The sequence below is a fragment of the Acipenser ruthenus genome, chromosome 5 (assembly GCF_902713425.1).
Source record: "Acipenser ruthenus chromosome 5, fAciRut3.2 maternal haplotype, whole genome shotgun sequence".
Lineage (NCBI taxonomy): Eukaryota > Metazoa > Chordata > Actinopteri > Acipenseriformes > Acipenseridae > Acipenser > Acipenser ruthenus.
Genome location: NC_081193.1, coordinates 52,393,512 through 52,415,434, shown reverse-complemented (window position 1 = coordinate 52,415,434; position 21,923 = coordinate 52,393,512).

Here is a 21,923-nt window from a genome sequence, read left to right as displayed (position 1 = left end):
TAAAGGCAAGCGGACCGCTCACAAAGAAAACCCGACAACCAGAAACCTTAAACACTTACGGAAAAAACACATGTGATTCACATAGGAAACACATGTTATCACATGTGAAAATAATTATTCACATGTGTTCATATGTGACCACATTAAAATATCATTGATGATCACATGTGATTATAAAATTCTCAGCTGAAACACATGTGAATATGAAATTCACATTTAAACACGTGAATATTTCCTGATCACATGTGATTATACCATTTTACATCTGATAAAATGTGATAAGCTCTAACAGCAAATTAAACTTGTTTGATCAAATAAAAACATGTTAAGTTAAAAAAATTATAATAATGGATACAATACAAGGTTGAAAACATGTGAGATCAATAGCGATGTCTTTGGAAGTGAACCAGTTTATTAGAGAAAATATATACAAAATATTATATTTATACATATAAGAATGTAATACAATATAATACATATTTAAAGTAGCACAATATGAAAGCACAAAATACTCATAGTATACAGTTTATAACATGTTAATGTAATTTATGTAAAAAATATAAATACCACAAAACAGTAAAAACAAAACATCAACAATAATAACAACAAAAATATGCTATTAATATATATAACTACATTTTATTAAGTTACAGTTTTTTTAATCACTTTGGTACTATTTTCACAAGTATGTGGTAAAATTTCACAACTCTTTGTACAAAACTCAAAACAGATCATCAAAAAGGCTGTTTTTTTCAAAACTTTAAGCGCATTTTCAATTGACTAAGTACAACACACAAAATCACACAGTAACTTTTTCACCAAACCTAATCAGTGTTTCATCTAGAAATACCTTTCACATAAAGAATTGCCTTTCACAATGCAATGCTCACAATACTTTTCATATGATTCTCTTCTCATTTGTTTAAATACATTTGACCATCACTTAATCCAACTGCTCTTAATGGTTAATCACTTAACTGTTTGGTAAACCTATAGATTTTAAACTGGTATGTCTACTATATATGGATTTTGAGAACTACAGAAATAAAATGTGTGTTTGTAAAGTATAAACATCTAAATTTCATTTATGATACATGATAACCATACATAATGACTACTCGTTATTGCTAATTGATTTCACATAGTGGTAACCACAATTGGTCACGATATAAAAGGGGGTGTGTGAACACTTGCAATTTCTTTCAACATGGAGCAGGATAGACAGCAAGGGAGAGGAAGAAATCAAAGAGCTCGTGGACAAGGGGCTCGTCAGAGAGGTGGGCATGGGCCCCGTCAAAGAGGTCAAAGAGGTGGGCATGGGCCCCGTCAAAGAGGTGGGCATGGGCCCCATCAAAGAGGTGGGCATGGACCCCATCAAAGAGGTCAAAGAGGTGGGCATGGGCCCCGTCAAAGAGGTGGGCATGGGCCCCGTCAAAGAGGTCAAAGAGGTGGGCATGGACCCCGTCAAAGAGGTCAAAGAGGTGGGCATGGACCCTGTCAAAGAGGTCAAAGAGGTGGGCATGGGCCCCGTCAAAGAGGTCGGCATGGACCCTGTCAAAGAGGTCAAAGAGGTGGGCATGGGCCCCGTCAAAGAGGTGGGCATGGGCCCCGTCAAAGAGGTCAAAGAGGTGGGCATGGACCCTGTCAAAGAGGTCAAAGAGGTGGGCATGGGCCCCGTCAAAGAGGTCAAAGAGGTGGGCATGGGCCCCGTCAAAGAGGTCAAAGAGGTGGACATCAGAGAGAGGGAGGCAGACGGCAGGGAACTGTTGTGTTTAATGAAGTCCGGGACATTGTCGTTGACAATGTGGTAAACAGAGGCCTTACCATGGCAGAGGCTGCCAGATTAGTTCACCCCAATCTGGAAAGATCAACTGTCAATTCGATCATGAGAACATTTCGCCAAGAAAACCGGTAAGTCTGCACTATGCTTTATTATTACATTTACAGTAAATGACATATTGTAATGCATGTAAATTCACAAAACACGTTACAGTATTCTTACAGTATACTCTGTTCTACCCTCAGAATTGACAGAAGACCCCATGGTGGTGGCCGTGGCCGTGTGCTGACCGACCAGCAGGCGTGGGCAGTGGTGGAAATGGTGAGGGCCAGGAATGACATACGGCTGTCCGAAATAAAGCAGGACATTGAGGAGAACGATGACAGCTTTACCAATGTGGCATCCATCAGCCTACCTTTTGAAGAGGCGCCAGGTATCTATGAAACACATTTACCTGGTGCCTTTTGAGAGAAACAACGACCGGGCGAAACAACTGCGGGCCGAGTATGTTCAGGTACAGCACAATATACTGTATTACTGTTACTATTAGATGCACATGCTACTTCACAATATCATATTGGAACTATACTGTAAAAAGAACTAACCAAAATATATTTTTAGAGGGTGATGGTGCTTCATGCTGCTTCGAACCATTACAAGTATATCTTTGTTGATGAAGCGGGCTTCAACCTGGCCAAAACTCTGCACCGTGGGCGGAACCTCAACGCTGCACACCTCATTGTGTTTCTCAATGAAATTGAGCCAGCCTGTCAAGGTGAAGGGGTCACCTATGTCATTGTGTGGGACAATGTCAGGTTCCACCATGCAGAGGTGGTTCAGGCATGGTTTCGGGGTCCATCCCCGTTTCGTGACCCTATACCTGCCTCCATACATTGCATGATTCAAAACTATATGCGGAATAGCACCAAAGTGAACCCCAATTTCTAACTGTATCTGGAATGTGGAGCAATATGTGAACAGTATAAGACATGTGACAACTACCATACAATTTTTCAAAGTCCTGTACAAATTTATGCAAATATCTAGATGCATTAAATATGTCAATCTGGGCAACATATTGTTTTTGTAATGTATAAATGGCATTACACAAAAGCAAAAAATGATTGAAAAATGTGTTGGGAAGAACTGACTTCAAAACAAGAGGGGCATAGAAAAGAAGAAATGCTCTCCATTCTGAGGCTTTCCAGTATGCTCTTACTTTAACAGACCTTGGAAGTCGTGTGATGTTTGATGGTGGACTAATGCTATTTAATTTAGAATCAACATCCTTTATCTGTGTTCCAATATACCACTGCTCTTTGTGATGTATACTATCAAACCACAATGTTGAAAGCTGTTTCATTACACCAAGATCAACACAATGCATATAGTCAACAATAAATCCAGACAATATTAAACTGAGGAATCAGAATAAAAGGAGTAGGTCCTTTCACTCCATATATATCTGTTTGAGCAGTATGAGCTCTTTGTGCATGACATCATTTCCTCATGCTTTCGTTCTGGAACTTCATTCTCTTGGTATGGATATATTTGAACAGTGCCTTTCCCCTTTTCTACACGTTGTCCAGGATGAAGACACCAATTGCAACCATATTTACCATTAAACTGTTTTATATTCTGGCTACACTATCACAGGAGCATATTAAACAGAAAACGTATGACAGAAGTTTATTACCATTACTATACCAATTAAATCCTGAGGATGACAAAACATTAATTTCATCAATGAAAGGCTTGAAAGGCTGTAGTAATCACATGTTTCTTTTCCCCAAACCACAACCCAGAAAGTATTAAATGCTTTTTGTGAATCTGGGGAGGTAGCTCATTTATAAAGGACATTATGGGCCATATAGAATATGCAGAAGACCTAAATACTGGAATGCCATCTGAGTTCAGTGTTAAGCTAAAAGAGTATTCCTTTTTTAAACTGGTTTGTTCATATATTTGTTTGTACATGTAACCATCGTATATGTCATCTACTGAATTTTGCTGCCTAGGTCGATTATTTCTGTAACTTAGCTTTTCACCAAGATTCAGTGTCTCCAATATATGTTTAAACTGCGGAACTAAAGGCACTGTTATAAAGAAGTTTCCATTTTTATACAGTTGATCCTTAGAATAGTTTTGGTTACAAAAACTGCACAAGCTTTCCTCTATTAGCGTGGAACATTCTGGACAGTACAGATTTACACTTTTTTTTTTTTTTTTTTTTTTTAAATACTTTTTGAAAAAGTATTCTGTTACAGGAAGGAGTGAATCTGGTGGTAACAGTCCTGCAAGCATTTGAAGCAGATGACTCAGAGCTTCTTGTGTCAATCCAGCTGTCAGCACAAAGGTTATGAGCAAAAGAATAGTTTGTCCAAGAGTTGATGATGCTCCCTTATACAATGGTTTGTTCCAATTTTCAAACTCAGGTTTATTTTGGGTCTAGAGGAAGCAAATAATGTTTATGATTAAACAAATCCTCAAGGCTCATTCTAAAATATATATTATCAATAATAAAATACCTAAAAGTTGATGCCATGCTGAATTTTTTTTTTACTTTTTATATTTCACTGGGTGTGAGCTGGGGTGAAGGATAAGGCAGAAGAAGCAACAAGGAGCAGTTAGTAGGACAGAATGTGGTTACTGACTGAGGGCGATGCTGCCGCACATCCCAGGGGCAGAGGACTCAGCAACCGAAACGGGATAGAAAGATGGTCACTGACTGAGGGCGGCGCTGCCAACACAACTCAGGGGCGAAGGACCCAGCGACCGAAGACAGGATAGAAAAGGGTCACCGACTGGGGCCGACGCTGTCGCGCATCCCGGGGGCGGAGGACCCAGCAACCGAAAACACATATGAGGGTTATGACTTGGAAAGCCGCCCCTCGAGAGGAGATGAGAGAGGTACCCAGCATCTGAGGCTTCTGTAAGGGGCGCTCGTAAAACCCCTGATTGGCCGAGACGTCACGCTGCCTGGGACCTGAAAATAAGGACAAAGCATTGAAGTTAGTATAGGACTCGGCACGAGTGACCACGTCCTGAAGAGAGGCAGAATAGAAGAGAGCCTCGAGTGAGATAAGATGAGTGCAGGAGCTGCGACAGGACAGAGTTTGGCCGGGGGTCCGCTCTGACTCACGCGGTGAGAACCCCTGAAGGTAAGGGAGGCGGCTGCCTAGCCCTGAGGTCGGGGAAGTGAGCCTCACTTGCCCCCCAAAGGATGGACCCCTGGCACCTCACGAAAACTCCCACACCGTGAGACAAACAAAAGACAGCACATGCCAACGCATAACATAGACAAAAGACCAGAAGGACGAACAGGACGAACAGAGGGAGATTAGTAAATTTGTTAGTAGGATGTGACTATGTGTATACCTGCCGTTCAGTGGAGAGGAAAAAACCCCTTGAGGCGGATTAGGGGAAAACCTCTGGTGGCCCCGGCGAACAGGTAGCCCCCACTCCGGGCATGCTAGCGATTTTAAAATGGGCTGCAACTATATCGGAGGGAGATGAATGAACGTAATAATCTACTGCGGAAGAGGACCAGCGGCCCATGGTCTTGGTCAGACTGTGGTTGATGCTGGCTCTTGCAGCGGAGGTAGCTGCACCTATACGAAATGAATGGGGAGAATACAGCTGAGGAGGGAGGCCTGCTCTAGAAAGGAGGGTGGAGAGGGGGGCTGTGAACCAGTCCACTGTAGAAGAGGGCCATCTCCCTACTTCATGATCTGACTGTGATTGATGTTGGCCCTCGCAGCAGAGGGGGCTGTGCCTACAGAATGATTGGGAGGGGGAGAGGCCCGCTCTGGAGGCGAGGTAGGTTGGAATCCAGTAACGAGTGATCCTAGGAGTGAGAGAAATCAATGAGGGGGGTAGAGTAGAAGAGGGAGGCTTGCTCTGGAGGGTGGAAAGGTGGGTTGAGACCAGCGATGAGTGATGATAGGAGCGAGGGGAATCCATGAACTGAGGGTTCTTGCTGGGGAGATACCTTGATGTTGAAAGAGGCAGATAGGGGACTCTACTTGACAGCTGAAGGAACTAAGCATGTTGAAATTGATCCCTCTTGGAGGTACGACCGAATGGTGAAGTAAATTAGAAGCAGAAGAAACTGCGAGTTCTGAGGAAACCGAAGAAGGCCGAGAAGCAGATGAGATACCTTGACATTGAAAATAAAGGGCAGATAGGGGAATCTGCTTGACAGCTGAATTAACTGACCGCGCTGAAATGGATTCGTCTGGAGGTACACAACTGAATGATGGAGTAAATTAGAACTGTGAGCTCCTAGGGAGACCGAAGAGGGCTCAGATGCAGATGATCTCTATAGGTAGATCCTTGTATGGGGAGAAGTGGCGTTTCCGAAGAGTAGAATGAGCAAACTGAGAATGTTCATTGATGCGGACAGCGGGTAGGTGAGGCAGAAAGGAAGGCTCTTAAGAATCAGCTGTTAGGCAGATGGTCTCCATGAGGAGATCTTCGTAAGGGGACAAGCAAACTTTCCGAAGAGTAGAGATGAGTGAATGGAGAATGTCTGTTGCTATGGGCAGGCGGGAAGGTGCAGCAGGGGAGGGAAACTTTTGAAGATTCTGCGAAGAGTCAGACGAACTACTGGTATGGAGAGAATGGTGGGAAGAGAGAAAATCCCTAGTGTGGACGATAAAGCCATGATCTGGTTTGATTGAAGGAATAGGATGAATCCGATTCTGGCACAGAATGTTTAAAACACTGACCAAGCTGTACAATATGAAGCTTTTGAAGGAGGGAGAGGGCTGCAGATACGAAATGCTGAGCAGATTGAAAGAGGTACTGAGAGTATGATTCAGTCAAATAGCAGCTGGTGAAGCTGGGGAGTCTGGGGGGGGGGCACGCAGCAGATGGGACCAGTCGACGGAACTTGGATACTAAAAGAGGAGGCAGAAGGGGGCTGGAACTGACAGTTGAGGTAGCAGCTGGAACTGAATGAACATGTGTAAATCGACTGCTGGGGAAACTCAGCACGCTTTGTGCTCCATTTTCTGGAATGGAGGGCAAAGATGAGATGTATCCTATGTGTCAGTTAATACGGGATCGATCTGCGGTCTGCTACTATCATGTCTGCTTGAAATGGAAAAGGTGAACTCACATTGAGAGACTGGGTTTCACAACTCCAGTTATTCTCCTAGTAGTGGAACTCCTTAACTCATAAACAAGACAGATTTCCAGTCTCACACCGCGTCTCTCACCATGTATTAATGCTGTAATATTTGAGAGGATGTGTGGACATATGAATAGATTGCTGAGAAAGTCAAGCACCTCGTATTTTTTGATTAGATGGGGATTAGCATAGCCTTGACTGCGGAATGCTTCCACGATCTGCGTATTGAAGGAAAGCGGAAGCGTTAGAAGATCTGGAGTAGTGCAGGTACAGATTTAGACTGTGAACTAAAGCAACTTGCATGCTATAATAGTGAGTAGATCTGAAGAGGGAGCAGAGATCTGCTGCAGTGAGGAGCAATTAACAGTAGAGGACGGGATCTGTTGAATGGTGCAGAGATCTGAGGAAGTAAACAAAGAAGTGCTGTCAATAATGAGCGGTGGTCTGCTGTAGAGAGAGAGAGAGAGAGAGATCTGCTGAAGCAGTGATCTGTTATTGTGAATGGTGGACTGCAATCGGTAGTGTGATGATCTGCTGTGGAGCGCAGAGATCTGCTGAATGCGGTGGATATTGGACTTTGAGTTAAAGTGATTTAGATGAAGCCAGAGATGAAGAATGCATAGAGCTGAGGCCGCTGTAGAACCTAAGACGATGAAGAATCCGTTGCTCTGAGGCTGTTGAAAAATCTATTGATTTGGTCGGGAGCAGTCCGCCTCAAAGGGGCGTGGGCGGGGGGGTAAGAGTTGAAATTGAAGAATGTCATTTGATTTAGATAGACAGAGGATGAGGCAGGAGGGGAACTCCCGAGAATCCATCCGAGTGAGAACTGCGGGAATAGATAGAAAAGCTGTAGTGTCCGAGCTTCACAGCGATACCAAACTGGTTTAATGTATAGAGAGAGAACTTGTGGTATTATACTGTCATCCAGAGGTTATGATTGGAATTACATCATTGACTTGAGTGAAGCAGGGTAAAATCTATGAAGTTATTCCTAAAAGAAACAGCATGCAATTACAGAACTGAAGAATTTTTATGTGTATTAAGCAATAAAGATTGGTTTGTTACCTTTATGTTACAATATGCAATAGAGGGATATATATATATATATATATATATATATATATATATATATATATATATATATATATATACTGTATATACAGTTGTTGTCAAAGATTTACATACCCCAATGGAAATTTATAACTTCTAGAAATTTCTCAAACAAATAATTTTAGGAAAAATCTTTTGTAGCAAAACTTTTTCTTTTTTTGGATGAGGAAAAAAAGTTACAATTATTTATTTCAGCAATTTTTTTTTTTTTTTTGCATAACTCCAAAAGTGCTCATTCAAAAGTATTCCTACCCTTTGATGCTATGATAGTATTGTCTACAAGGTGCTAGAAATTTCAGTATGATAATGCAGAACCTAATTCTAGAAAAATCTAGAAAATGCTGGATTGTAGGCGAACATTCTTAAAGAGTATAAAAGGGTTAGACATAGGATGATTGGTGAAACAAAAATCAAGCTATTTGGTCACACTGATTGTCGTTACGTTTGGAGAAAGTCTGTTGAAGCATACAAAGAATAGAACACCATACCTACTGTCAAGCATGGAGGTGGTAATATCCTTCCGTGGTTTTTTCCTCTAATGGCACAGGAAATGTAGTTCCAACACATGGTAGAATGGATTCCACAGCATACCAAAAGATATTGGCCAATCATCTGAAATCCTCTGCAACAAAACCCAAAATTTCCTTCAGAATGGTTAAAGAAGAATAAAATCAAGGTTCTGGAATGGCTTAGTCAAAGTCCCGATCTAAATCCGATTGAGAATCGTTGGTATGAGCTGAAGAAGGCTGTGCACAAGAGAAGTCCTTGGAATTTGAATGAACTGAAACAATTTTGCATTGAAGAATGGTCAAAAAATCTATTTCTTGTAACTTTTTTTTCCTCATCCACAGAGGCAAAACGTTTGCTACAAAACATTTCTCATAATTATTTGTTTTCAAGAAATTTCTAGAAATTATAAATTTCCATTGGGGTATGTAAACTTTTGACTAATATATATATATATATATATATATATATATATATATATATATATATATATATATATATATCCAAGGCTTGTTATATATATATATATATATATATATATATATATATATATATATATATATATATATATATATATATACATATAACAAGCCTTGGATATAACGCTCCTACAGCATGTCCTCCAATTCGCTATACTAGTGATTCATGCAATATTTCTACAGTAAATACGGTACCGGTGTTGTCCAAACTGTAAACAACTTCTCAGTCTACCTTCTGTTTCTATCTCTCCCTTTTGATAAAGTATCTGAACTGAAGAAAAGCTATGCTGGCACTTTATAACACATACATCTTATTCAGCATTCATTTTATAACTAAATAAATATTAGGCCTATCTTTCCTAGTGTATTTACTTTTTTGCTGCGAGAGGAGCTACATCTTTCTCCGGGAGACGAGACGCTCCAGCAGCTGAACCTGGGGCAAGCCCATTCCCTCTTCCTCTCTCCCGACCCGCTCTCCTTCTCACACTTGGTTTGCTTGTCTGTCACTTCAAACTGAACTCCCGACTGCCATTTAGCCAGACTATTTATAGTTTAAAAACTGCTAATTAAAATGATCTACGAGTGGGAATGTTACCTTTTTTTGTTTTTGTAAAAAATATAGCGTTGATTACGTGGTGCTTTATGCATGGTTAATTTACGGAAAGTTACATTTTTTCTTCACTATACATGCATTATATAGAGAGAGTTATTTTATTTAGTATTTTAGTCAGATGTGTGTTGTTATGTGTCCTGTGGCGCCCATGTAGGTTTGCTAAGTAAGGTAAACAAAGAGTGAACAATGAGTCAACTAGAACATAAGAAGAACATAAGAAGAACATAAGAAAGTTTACAAACGAGAGGAGGCCATTCAGCCCATCTTGCTCGTTTGGTTGTTAGTAGCTTATTGATCCCAGAATCTCATCAAGCAGCTTCTTGAAGGATCCCAGGGTGTCAGCTTCAACAACATTACTGGGGAGTTGGTTCCAGACCCTCACAATTCTCTGTGTAAAAAAGTGCCTTCTATTTTCTGTTCTGAATGCCCCTTTATCTAATCTCCATTTGTGACCCCTGGTCCTTGTTTCTTTTTTCAGGTCAAAGAAGTCCCCTGGGTCGACATTGCCTATACCTTTTAGGATTTTGAATGTTTGAATCAGATCGCCGCATAGTCTTCTTTGTTCAAGACTGAACAGATTCAATTCTTTTTAGCCTGTCTGCATACGACATGCCTTTTAAACCCAGGATAAATCTGGTTTGTAAATAACTTCTTTCATTTCTTTGAGTACTATTGGGAGGATCTCATCTGGCCCAGGGGATTTGTTTATTTTAAGAGCTCCTAGTCTCTTTAACACTTCTGCCTCTGTTATGCTAAAGTTATTTAAAATTGGATAGGAACAGGTCAACATGTGGGGCATGTTGTCCGTGTCCTCCTTTGTAAAAACCTGTGAAAAGTAATCATTTAATATATTTGCTATTTTTTTTTCTTCATCTGTGATTTTGCCATTTGTGTCTCTTAGACATTTAGTTTGCCAATGGCTCTCTGACCTCTGTTTTAGTTATCCTGTCTTCACTATTTGAAAAGATTAAATCAAGGCATGCCTTCCCTCTAGTCGGTGCCTTGACAAATTGCGTTAGGAAGCAGTCATTTGTCAACTGTTTGAACAAAACAACTGAGTAGTTGTGAAGTGACTGCAAACACACACTCATGTGCAAACTAACCCTTGCTTGAGATAATTATGCATTGCAAAAGTCTAATTCGAAGAATACATCTAAAACCTTTTATTGCAACTGGGAAATGTGTGCTTGAACTTAAGTGTGGAGTGAACCATAATTGTTTGTATCTTTGATGGACATTTAAACCTGGACCTTAAGCAAACAATTAACTGTGAACAGTGAAGTGACAAGCATCTCATGATCATTGCTTAAAGGACATAAGAGACTTTTAACCCACCCGCAGGTCTAGGTATGGACTTCTAGCAACTTGTATATAGTGTAAATAGTGGTCTGTGTGGAATTATTTAAATAAAGGATGTGGCACACCAGGGCCTTACATAACTACCATTGTAGGTAAGGATACTCTGGTGGAGGTAATGGTGTCAGACTGGCAGTGATACATTTCCACACAGACAGTTATAAAGTCTACCACTGGGTGGTAGTGAAGATTTTTGTGTTGTGAGCTTTCTGTTGCCTTAACCTTGACAAAATAAAGATTGCCAGCTGTTGATGTACAGCAAATACAGTTGTGGACATTTAATTAATTAACACCATCTTGACCATCCTGTCACAGTGATTAAGGTTTTAATCAGATTTAGTCAGTCATTCACTTGCACATCAGAAAGTTCCTATCTACAAAACATACATTTATAACATACATTTCTGTTAATTTTAGTTTACAGTAAATTATTTCAAAAGTTACCAAAATAAACATGCTTTATATCATATATATATATATATATATATATATATATATATATATATATATATATATATATATTGCCATTTGTAATGCTAAAAATGATAACTAATTTAATGTAAATCACATCGTAGTTATCAAAATTTCAATAATCGTAGAATAAAAATGGTTCAGTAATCAAAAACTAATTTTGATATCGTGGCAAACCCTATCGCTACGGGTATGAAAATATACACTTACCACTTACAGACAGCTGCAAAACACTCATCAGAAACAGGTTTTGGTATGAAAAGTGATTTAAATAAGCATGTGCCACTTATGGACAGCTGCAAAACACTCATTAGAAAGTGATAAATGTACCTTCTTTTGACATTAGCGAAACACCCATCAGATCGCAATTGATTGCATATGTACAAAAAATCTGACAATGTACATCTTTCTGACATTACACTAGTCATATCTGTGTATGCATACCACTTTTTGACAATGTACCATTTTCTAGCACTACACCTGTACCTTCTGCTGCCTGTGTCAACTAGGGGTCTGTGGATGAAAATAATGAGATGATTAATGGCAACGAGTGGTTTTGAAGGAGTTTACCAATGCCGATTGGAAAGTTGCTTTGGATAAAAGCGTCTGCTAAATAATAATAAGAAGAATACGAATAATAGTAATAATAATAATACCACTTTGCAAAACAATTAGAGTTGTTGCTGCCTACAATGGAGACAAGGAAGTGAGTATCTTAAATACTATTTATAGAATTAATTGAAGCAAATTATATTATTATTATTATTATTATTATTATTATTATTATTATTATTATTAGCAGTAGTAGTCACAATGTATTTAATTATTTATTTTATTATTAATTTTTTTCCCCTAAATATAGGAAAAAACAGTGGGGCAAAAAACGACATAAAACAAACAAAATTAAATGAAATTAAAAACCCTGAACTAAAAGAAAACAGGGCAGAACAATGTGCCTGCCCTTCCCAAGTTCAAGGTATCTAAAATGTGGTCCTACTTATAATAGTAGAGAATTTTTCTTATACAAAAACCAAGAGTTGCACCACAAATAAAAAAATACTTAACAAACCAAAAACGTCCTTTAAGATATACAGTGAGAACTACAATCTACATGAAGGGACCTACTTTCCATTGCATATTATGTTTGTGTGGTCGTGCAGACATAGTTAAGGTTTGAACAAAGGTACTGTTTAAAGTCGATTTTACAACCAGCTCAAAAGAGAGGTAAAACCCCACCAATATTCATGACATTTCTTATGGGGGGCTGGATTGGCAGGCTCAACAAACCCTGTGAATGGGGTAGCATTTGGTTGAGATACTTACTTTTTGAGATACAGAGTGACTTTTTTTATTTATATTTTTTTAGAAATGACGCTTTTTTATCAACTATCTCAAAAAGTATAGCAAATTAAGGAACCACGCTTGGCATACACATAGTCCCGGAGGTGTAGATGTGCAACGGGGTATTCATAATTTTTTGGGTGTCCTGATTTTACAGAAATTGAACCCCAAAGATAACAGTCTGACTTCACTGCTGTCTGACGTCGTTGCTAGGCAGAGTAACTTGTGACCGTTCCATTGCACTGAATAGGGAGACATGGTATATATAGTTCAGCACATACGGGTCACATCTGTGTTTTTGTCTGGATTAAAATTGGTAATCACTGAAAATGTTTTTTGTGTTTGTGCCTTCAGCACTGGGGAAACTAATAAGCTTTTTTTTTTTTAATTTATTTCATTTTCACCATCTCACTTTTGTTGTTATGGTACAGTCGGGTGGTCAATGATACCGTTCCATTCCACAAACAAATCTATGTTGCTGTAGGTATTAAAACTGTTAACTTCTCTGTGCTTTTAAGTAATAAAATGTGAAAAATGAAAGTGACCCTGTGTATAGTGTTACTTTTAGGCAATTAAGATTAAATTAAACTGGTGGGGATGCAACCTCTAGCATGTAGCTATACAGGAATTGCAAGCAATGACACTTACAGTACAGATTCTGAGGTATTGTGGCAATATGCCCCGTCCCTGTGTGCATTTGTGTGTTGCGTGCGTGTGTAAATGTTGGTGTATAGTCATTGGTACACGGGATATAAACGGGTCTGTGTTTCACGTGTATTTAAAAAGTGTAGATTTGTATTTAGGCACGAGGAGAGCACAAATCACTTCACGTGCTGGTTAAATGTAATATGTGAGCACGGGGTTGCACAGAATTAATTCACGTGCTGGGATTCAAGTGAATAATTAATTAGTAATTGAATCCCAGCACAACAGTATATATAGATGCACGTTTCATTCAGTCAGGGTTGGGTGTTCGGTGAGTGGAGAACGGGAGAGAGAGAAGGAGAAAAGTAAATATAAGTAAATAATAGTGTTTTCACTCACCGTGTTTGTTCGTCTGTTTGTTAAGTGTTAGTTCGTTTTGTTTGTCTGTTTATTTTGGCTACAAGTGCCGTGTCCTGTTTTTGTGTTTAAAACCTTTTATTTTCTGTTCTGTTTATTAAATGCTGAGCGAAAGCATTCGGTCAGCTCCACCAAACTCCAAGTCTCTGTCTGTTTATTTCCTGCTTCTGGTCTGACGCCACCCACTCCGGCCGTCTTTGTGACAGGTATGTACTGATGTCCACATTTAGATGTCCAATACAGCACTTGCCAATTTCAAGCATGACAGAGTTGTAATTGATAGGAAAACATTTTAAACTCTGGCACAAAGGGAAAACCATCAGCCATGGTCACAATGTTGGGTGGGTGCGAAAAAATGAGCAATGGTTTCAATGTAATGATACACAATGCACACAACACATCACACTGCTTAAAAACCTACTGGATTTTTACATGATCTTTCTAGAGAGTGGACAAAGCCATACAACATGAAGAATAACTGCCCTCAACACTACTGTTCAAATGTGTCCCCACCTCTCCCAACAGTGTCACATTATTATTATTATTATTTATTTCTTATCAGATGCCCTTATCCAGGGGGACTTACAGTCGTGAACAAAAATACATTTCAAGAATCACAGTACAAGTAATAATACAATTAAGAGCAAGATAAACACAATGACTTTGGTTCTAGCAAGTACAAGTATGACAGAAATACGATTCAATAACGGAGCAGATAACAGTGTCTGTGATAGTTACATCAGGATATAATTAAATACAAAATACTACAGATTAAATAGCACTTGACAGATTACAGTACTCTACTGTGTTCCTGAAAAGAGGAAGTCAGGCAAGCAACACACAGACACAGCCCAGTAAGCTGTACAATCTGAATCAAACATACAGATGGGCTCCAAACAGCACTGAGGAATATATCAAAGCAATCAGTTCCACTGAAATAACTAACACCATTAACACTTTCCTCAACAATCTGTACCAACCTAATATGACAGGACTAAATCTGTCTGTTAATGACATCAATCAGATATTTGAAAAAGCAGCCATAATGGCAAATATTAAAAAGACCAAAAAGAAGATCAATCGGAAACAAAAACACACACAGTCATGGTTTGATGATGAATGTAAATCAATACGAACAAATCTAAGAAAATTATCAAATCAAAAACACCATCAACCACAAGACACAGACTTACGTCTGAGGTACTGTGAGACTCTAAAACACTACAAACACACCCTCAAACAGAAAAAACAAAAACACACAAACAAAACCCTCACAGACATTGAAAAATCTGTTGACCAAAATCAGTTCTGGGAAATGTGGAACAATTTAAACCCAACAAAACAATCAGTCAAACTATCAGTGCGTCAGGGAGCTTTAACCTAGCAGTGAATGCAAGGAAAAAGCCAGAAGAGCTTTCTATGCCATCAAAAGAAGATTCTATAAAATAAATATTCCTATCAAAATATGGCTAAAATTAATTGACAGTGTCATCCAGCCCATTGCGCTGTATGGTAGTGAGATATGGGGTCCACTCAGTCAACAGGACTACACTGAATGGGAAAAACACCCAATCGAAACCCTGCATGCTGAACTCTACAAAAACATCCTACAGGTGCAAAGAAAAACACCAAATCATGCATGCAGGGCAGAATTAGGCTGTTACCCAACACTCATAAATATAAAGAAAAGAGCACTAAAGTTTTGGATGCACCTAAAGAAAAGTGAATCAGACTCCCTCCAGTATGAGGCCATGCAAACCCAAGAGCTCAGCCCTGAAAAGAGTCCTCTAAGCCAGCTGGCCCTGAAGCTCACTGCACTGAACCCAACTAATAATACTAAAACAAACCAGCTTCAGGTCAGCACTGCTTACCAGAAGAGAGGTCGGAGGGGGCAGAACAGAGTAAGGAGGGAGAGAGAAGACCAGTCCCACCTCCCCGTCCAGTGAGACGCGGGGTATGGGACAGGACGTAGAGAGAGAATATGAATCCAGTATATGAATGGATTCCTATAAAAGCCTTGCATGCATCACAATCAATTGTTGCTGCCAGATTGGTTACATCAATCGGTGTGCCACATCTGATGTACAAGCTGCAGTCAATGTTATGGGTGAAGGCCAGACAAAGGATCAACACATCAGTGTCATCTGCTACAACCGTGATGGAGCTGTAGTCATCAGCAGCATGTTTTCCATGGAGCAGCATACATGTGTCTGCCTCTTCTTGTGTTGTATGGAGTTCTTCAACCTCCTCTGTAAACTATTTTGTAATCCTGAAGCACTTCTAACATGTAACATACAGCATCTTCCCACCAATTTTTTCCCTCATCTGTGTATTCTTCCTATCTTCAACAAGAAACTGGATTAGTTTGGTTTTGCTGGATTATTATTATTATTATTATTATTATTATTATTATTATTATTATTATTATTTATTTATTTATTAGCAGACGCCCTTATCCAGGGTGACTTACAATCGTAAGCAAATACATTTCAAGTGTTACAATACAAGTAATACAATAAGAGCAAGAAATACAATAACTTTTGTTCAAGCAAAGTACAAGTGTGACAAACCACAATTCAATAATACAGCAGATAATAGTGATAGTTACATCAGGATATGATTAAATAGTGATAGTTACATCAGGATATGATTAAATACAAAATACTACAGGTTAAACACTTGGCAGATTACAGTATTCTGAAGTACAGGATTAAATGCAGTAAAATAGGGGGCAGATAAGAGCAAAATAAAGCGATTTACAATCGTAAGCAAATACATTTCAAGTGTTACAATACAAGTAATACAATAAGAGCAAGAAATACAATAACTTTTGTTCAAGCAAAGTACAAGTGTGACAAACCACAATTCAATAATACAGCAGATAATAGTGATAGTTACATCAGGATATGATTAAATAGTGATAGTTACATCAGGATATGATTAAATACAAAATACTACAGGTTAAACACTTGGCAGATTACAGTATTCTGAAGTACAGGATTAAATGCAGTAGAATAGGGGGCAGATAAGAGCAAAATAAAGCACATTTACATGAAGGGTGATAGTGTCCCAGGATACAAACAGAGGAGTTCTACAGGTGCTGTTTGAAGGGGTGAGTCTTAAGGAGGCGCCGGAATGTGGTCAGGAACTGGGCAGTCCTGACATCTGTAGGAAGGTCATTCCACCACTGCGGAGCAAGGGTGGAGAAGGAGCGGGCTCTGGAGGCAGGGGAGTGTAGCGGAGGTAGAGCCAGTCTTCTAGTGCAGGCGGAGCGGAGAGGTCGAGTGGGGGTGTAGGGAGAGATGAGGGTCTGGAAGTAGCTGGGTGCAGTCTGGACAAGGCATCTGTAGGCTAGTACAAGAGTCCTGAACTGGATGCGAGCGGTGATCGGGAGCCAGTGGAGCGAGCGGAGTAGTGGAGTAGCGTGAGGCAGAGAGAACACCAGGCGGGCAGCAGAGTTCTGGATGAGCTGGAGCGGACGGGTGGCGGACGCAGGGAGGCCAGCCAGGAGGGAGTTGCAGTAGTCTAGGCGGGAGAGTACCAGGGCCTGGACCAGGAGCTGGGTAGCATAGTTGGTGAGGAAGGGTCGGATTCTTCAGATGTTGCTCAGGAAGAATCGGCAAGTGCGTGCCAGAGTGGAGATGTGCTGGGAATAAGAGAGGCAGGGGTCCAGGGTGACTCCAAGGTTCTTAGCGGAGGAAGAGGGAGAGAGTGTGGTCGATTCCAGAGGAACAGAGATAGAGAGATCAGAGGAGGGGGAGGAGGAGGGAAAGAAAAGGAGGTCAGATTTAGAGAGGTTGAGTTTGAAGTGTTGCGAGTGCATCCAGGAGGAAATAGCAGACAGACAGGTAGAGATACGGGAGGAGATGGTGGAGTCAGAGGTGGGGAAGGAGAGGAAAATCTGAGCATCATCAGCATAGAAATGGTATGAGAAACCATAGGATGCGATGAGGGGGCCCAGGGAGCGGGTGTAGAGAGAGAACAGGAGAGGACCGAAGACTGACCCTTGGGGGACTCCAGTTAAGAGAGGGTGAGGTGTGGAGGTTGCTCCACGCCAGGTTACCTGGTAAGTGCGGTTGGAGAGGTAGGAGGAGAACCAGGCCAGAGCAGTGCCAGAGATCCCCAGGTCAGCAAGAGATGATAGTAGAATAGAGTGATCAACAGTGTCAAAGGCAGCAGAGAGGTTGAGGAGAATTAGGACAGAGGAGAGAGAGGCAGCTTGGGCACACTTAAGTGAGTTGGTAACAGACAGGAGGGCGGTTTCAGTGGAGTGAGCAGAGCGGAAGCCAGATTGGAGAGGGTCAAGCAGAGAGTGGTTGGACAGGAAAGCAGAGAGCTGGCGGTGTACAGTCCGCTCGAGGGTTTTGGAGAGGAAGGGTAGGAGGGAGACAGGACGGTAGCTCTGGAGGGAGGTGGGGTCGAGGGTAGGTTTTTTGAGGAGGGGAGTGATAGAGGCTTTTTTGAAGGCAGAGGGAAAGATACCAGAAAGTAGAGCGGTGTTGAGGAGGGAGGAGATGAAGGGGAGTAGAGCAGGAGCAGCAGCTTGAAAGAGGTGAGTGGGGAGGGGGTCCAAGTCACACGTGGTGGGTTTGTGACCCTGGAGCAGGGAGGAGAGGTCAGAGTCTGAGAGGGGCAAGAAGGTGGAGAAGGAGGGCGAGTTAGTAGGGGATGTAGTAGGTGTAGGGGTTGGAGCAGGAGGGGGTGCAGGGAGGGAGAGGTGTTAAAGAGTTTGCGGATATCTGAGATTTTAGAAGAGAAGAAGGAGGCAAAGTCATCAGGGGAGATAGAGGAGGGAGGAGGAGGGGGGGAGGGTTTAGGAGGGAGGAGAAGGTAGAGAATAGTTTACGTGGGTTGTTAGTGGAGGCTTGGATTACAGATTGGAAATAAGTACATTTAGCAGAGGAGAGAGTAGAGGAGAAGGAGGAGAGGAGAGTGCGGTAAAGGTCTAGGGCAGCAGGGAGTTTGGTTCTCTTCCATTTCTTTTCAGCAGATCGCAGTGTGATTCTTGCCGAGCGGAGCGCAGAGGAGAGCCAGGGATGGGGAGGGGAGGGGCGAGCAGGTCGGGAGGTGAGGGGACAGAGGGAGTCGAGGGAGGAGGTGAGAGAGGAGAAGAGGGTGGAGGTAGCAGAGTCTACGGAGAGTTGTGAAAAGGAGTCGATAGGAGGGAGGTGAGAGAGAGCAGTGGAGGCAAGGACAGAGGGGGAGAGAGAGCGGAGGTTACGGCGAGAGGTGACAGTGGGGGTAGGAGGAGCAGGGAGAGGGGGGAGAGACAGAGAAAAAGAGATGAAATAGTGATCAGAGAGGTCCAGGGGGGTGACAGAGAGGGTGGAGGGGCAGCAGGCCCTGGAGAAGGTGAGGTCCAGTTGACGGTCAGCTTTGTGGGTAGGAGGGGACAGAGAGAGACAGAAGTCGAAGGAGTGAAGGAGAGGAAGGAATCCAGCAGAGTGGCTGGGGTTGGAGAGATGGATGTTGAAGTCACCCTACAGGACAGTCGGGGTAGACAGAGAGGGGAGGGAGGAGAGTAGATAGTCGAGTTCATCCAGAAAGTGAGTGAGAGGCCCAGGGGGGCGGTACAGAACAATGAGCAGGAGTTGACAGGGAGAGGTTAGTTGGATTGCATGAAATTCAAATGTATTGACAGAGAGTGAGGAGAGATTGGAGGGGACAGAAAAGATTAAGGAGGGAGAGAGGAGAAGACCCATCCCACCTCCCCGTCCAGTGAGACGCGGGGTATGGGACAGGACGTAGAGAGAGGACAGGGCAGCAGGAGTAACAGTGTTATCAGGGGACAGCCAGGTTTCAGTGAGAGCAAGGAAATCAAGCAAGAGGTGGGAGGCAAAGGCAGAGATGAAATCAGCTTTGTTAGCAGAAGAGTGACTTTTACAGAGTGCACCAGAGAGTGTGCGGGGGGAGAGGCAGAGAAATTAGGTTAGAGGGGTTGGAGGAGCAGCAGCGGAGGGAGGGCAGAGGACGGGAGGACAGAACAGGGATGTGAGAGGCAGTCAAAGCAGGACAAAAGGCACAGTAGGAGCAGTGGGGTGGAGGGTACAGACCTGACTAGTAGATGGCTTCTTCTAGAGCCCCGTTAGGTTCGGATCTAGTCGAACAGCGTCTCAGTGCAGGCCTCCCCTTGCTGGACTCCCACAGCTAGACTCCCGGCTCTTTTGTTGCACAAGAGACGTCTCCAATTTAATATCTTATGGCCTATCATGATGTGAGTGAACAACACACCGACTTCTGATCCTCTCTTTGCTCTTTCAGCATTCTTAATGGACTTGTATGCATCAAACACTATATCAATTTGATCACTTCCATATCCAGTTTACAAGGCTGCTGCAAGTAAATGTGCTGACAGCTCAGAAAATGTGATTTTTCACCATGCACTGTCACTTTGAGACTGAGTTGTAAAGAAATATCTTTACATATGTTACGTTTAGATTTTGTTTTTAATAGGCCTACTTTAAATCTATTTTTCTGAAGTGTTTATTGACATTTTTGACAGTCCGCTGCCACATTTGTAGCCTACTCTAAATTACTTTACGATTTCAGCTTGAGTGCCTTTAAGTAAGATGACACTGGCTGTAACTTTATTGTCGTTTTTTTATACATAAATAAGCTTACTTGATTTGAAAAACGTCATGAACGATACAAGCAACTTCTTACACTACTTGGTTTGATTAAATGAGTAGTACACAACAAAATATGAAAGCTAAACATTTCAACAAAGAACAACAACTTGTTAATGAAAAAAAAATGTTGTAGCCTATTTCAATAGGATCATTAGTCTGCTATATTAAACCAAAACAATAAAACATAATAACGATCTGGTTCTCTCTTGCCTTTTTCAATGAATATAATTAAATTAATAAAGAATAAAAACATATTAAGATAACAACTACCTAACCTAAGTTTAATAAATCATTTTTGTAATCTACCCGCGGCTTCTGTTGCATACACATCGCTGATAATATAGTGCAAACCGGGGTTAAACCGATGTTCGTGTTGGGGTGCATTTTTCTTTTTTTTTTTTTTTAAATAAATGTCGTCCTTCTGGACGTCCTCTGAATACCTTTTAATTATTTACTTATTTTTTTAAACCATTTACATGCAAAACATTTATAAAGGATGTTTTAAATTTATTATTTGTCCTGCGGTTGCCTTTAATTAATTTTTCTGCACGTACTTTTTATAGATGTACGTACGTACAATCCTCTTTCAAATAAACATGTTATGATTTTGAATGTTTGGTTCTTAGGGCGGTATTATTGTCATTGCTTGCACCCTGTCAACACTGTATTTACAAATTAACCACTGGCGCTGCAGTTTAGTCCCATATTTCTCAATTATTGTGAAACCTTTTGGAAGACTTAACTGTTTCATACGGTACGACCTCGTAAATCCACACCACTCCTCTGTGCGCCTGTGTCCAATGAATTTGACGTCACGTTCCACAGTGCTGCTTCTACTTTGAACAATTTTGCGAACACACACGCTGGGTGGGCTCGGCTTGGTTCCGGCTCGGCTCGGGTCTGCATGTGTGAAAAGGCTATTAGTCTTTCTGTGAGCTCAACCATTGACACAACATGAGGATTTGGAAAAAAAAAGTGTTTCCCTGATCTGATCAAATAAGATGCCATCATTTGTGTAGGCATGTTCAGAATCAGCATCATCAGTGGGTGTTTTTGCCTTGAATAATTTATATAGCAAGACTTGTGATAGGTGGCTTCAGCAGCAACAAGCTCTCGTGCTGCTAGTGCTATAATTTTGCTATCCATCCTCTGATTTGCCACAGACCGGATCTTTTCATCTGAGCGTAATTCACTGGACTTCATTAATGGTTCTCTTGACTTGGATCCTTTTATATATTTGTTGCTTTTGTCACAAAATATACATATTTTTGTATAAACTCTTGAATCACTGGTAGTCTGTCTTAAACTTCTTCTTGACTCTTAATGAAGTTCATCTGTCATTGAGCAGCTTGGTTGCTGAGCCAATTTTTTTGCAAGAGTTTTCTTGTAAAATATAACATTAGTAATACTGTCTTACCTGAAGCAACAACAATTTGGGGAG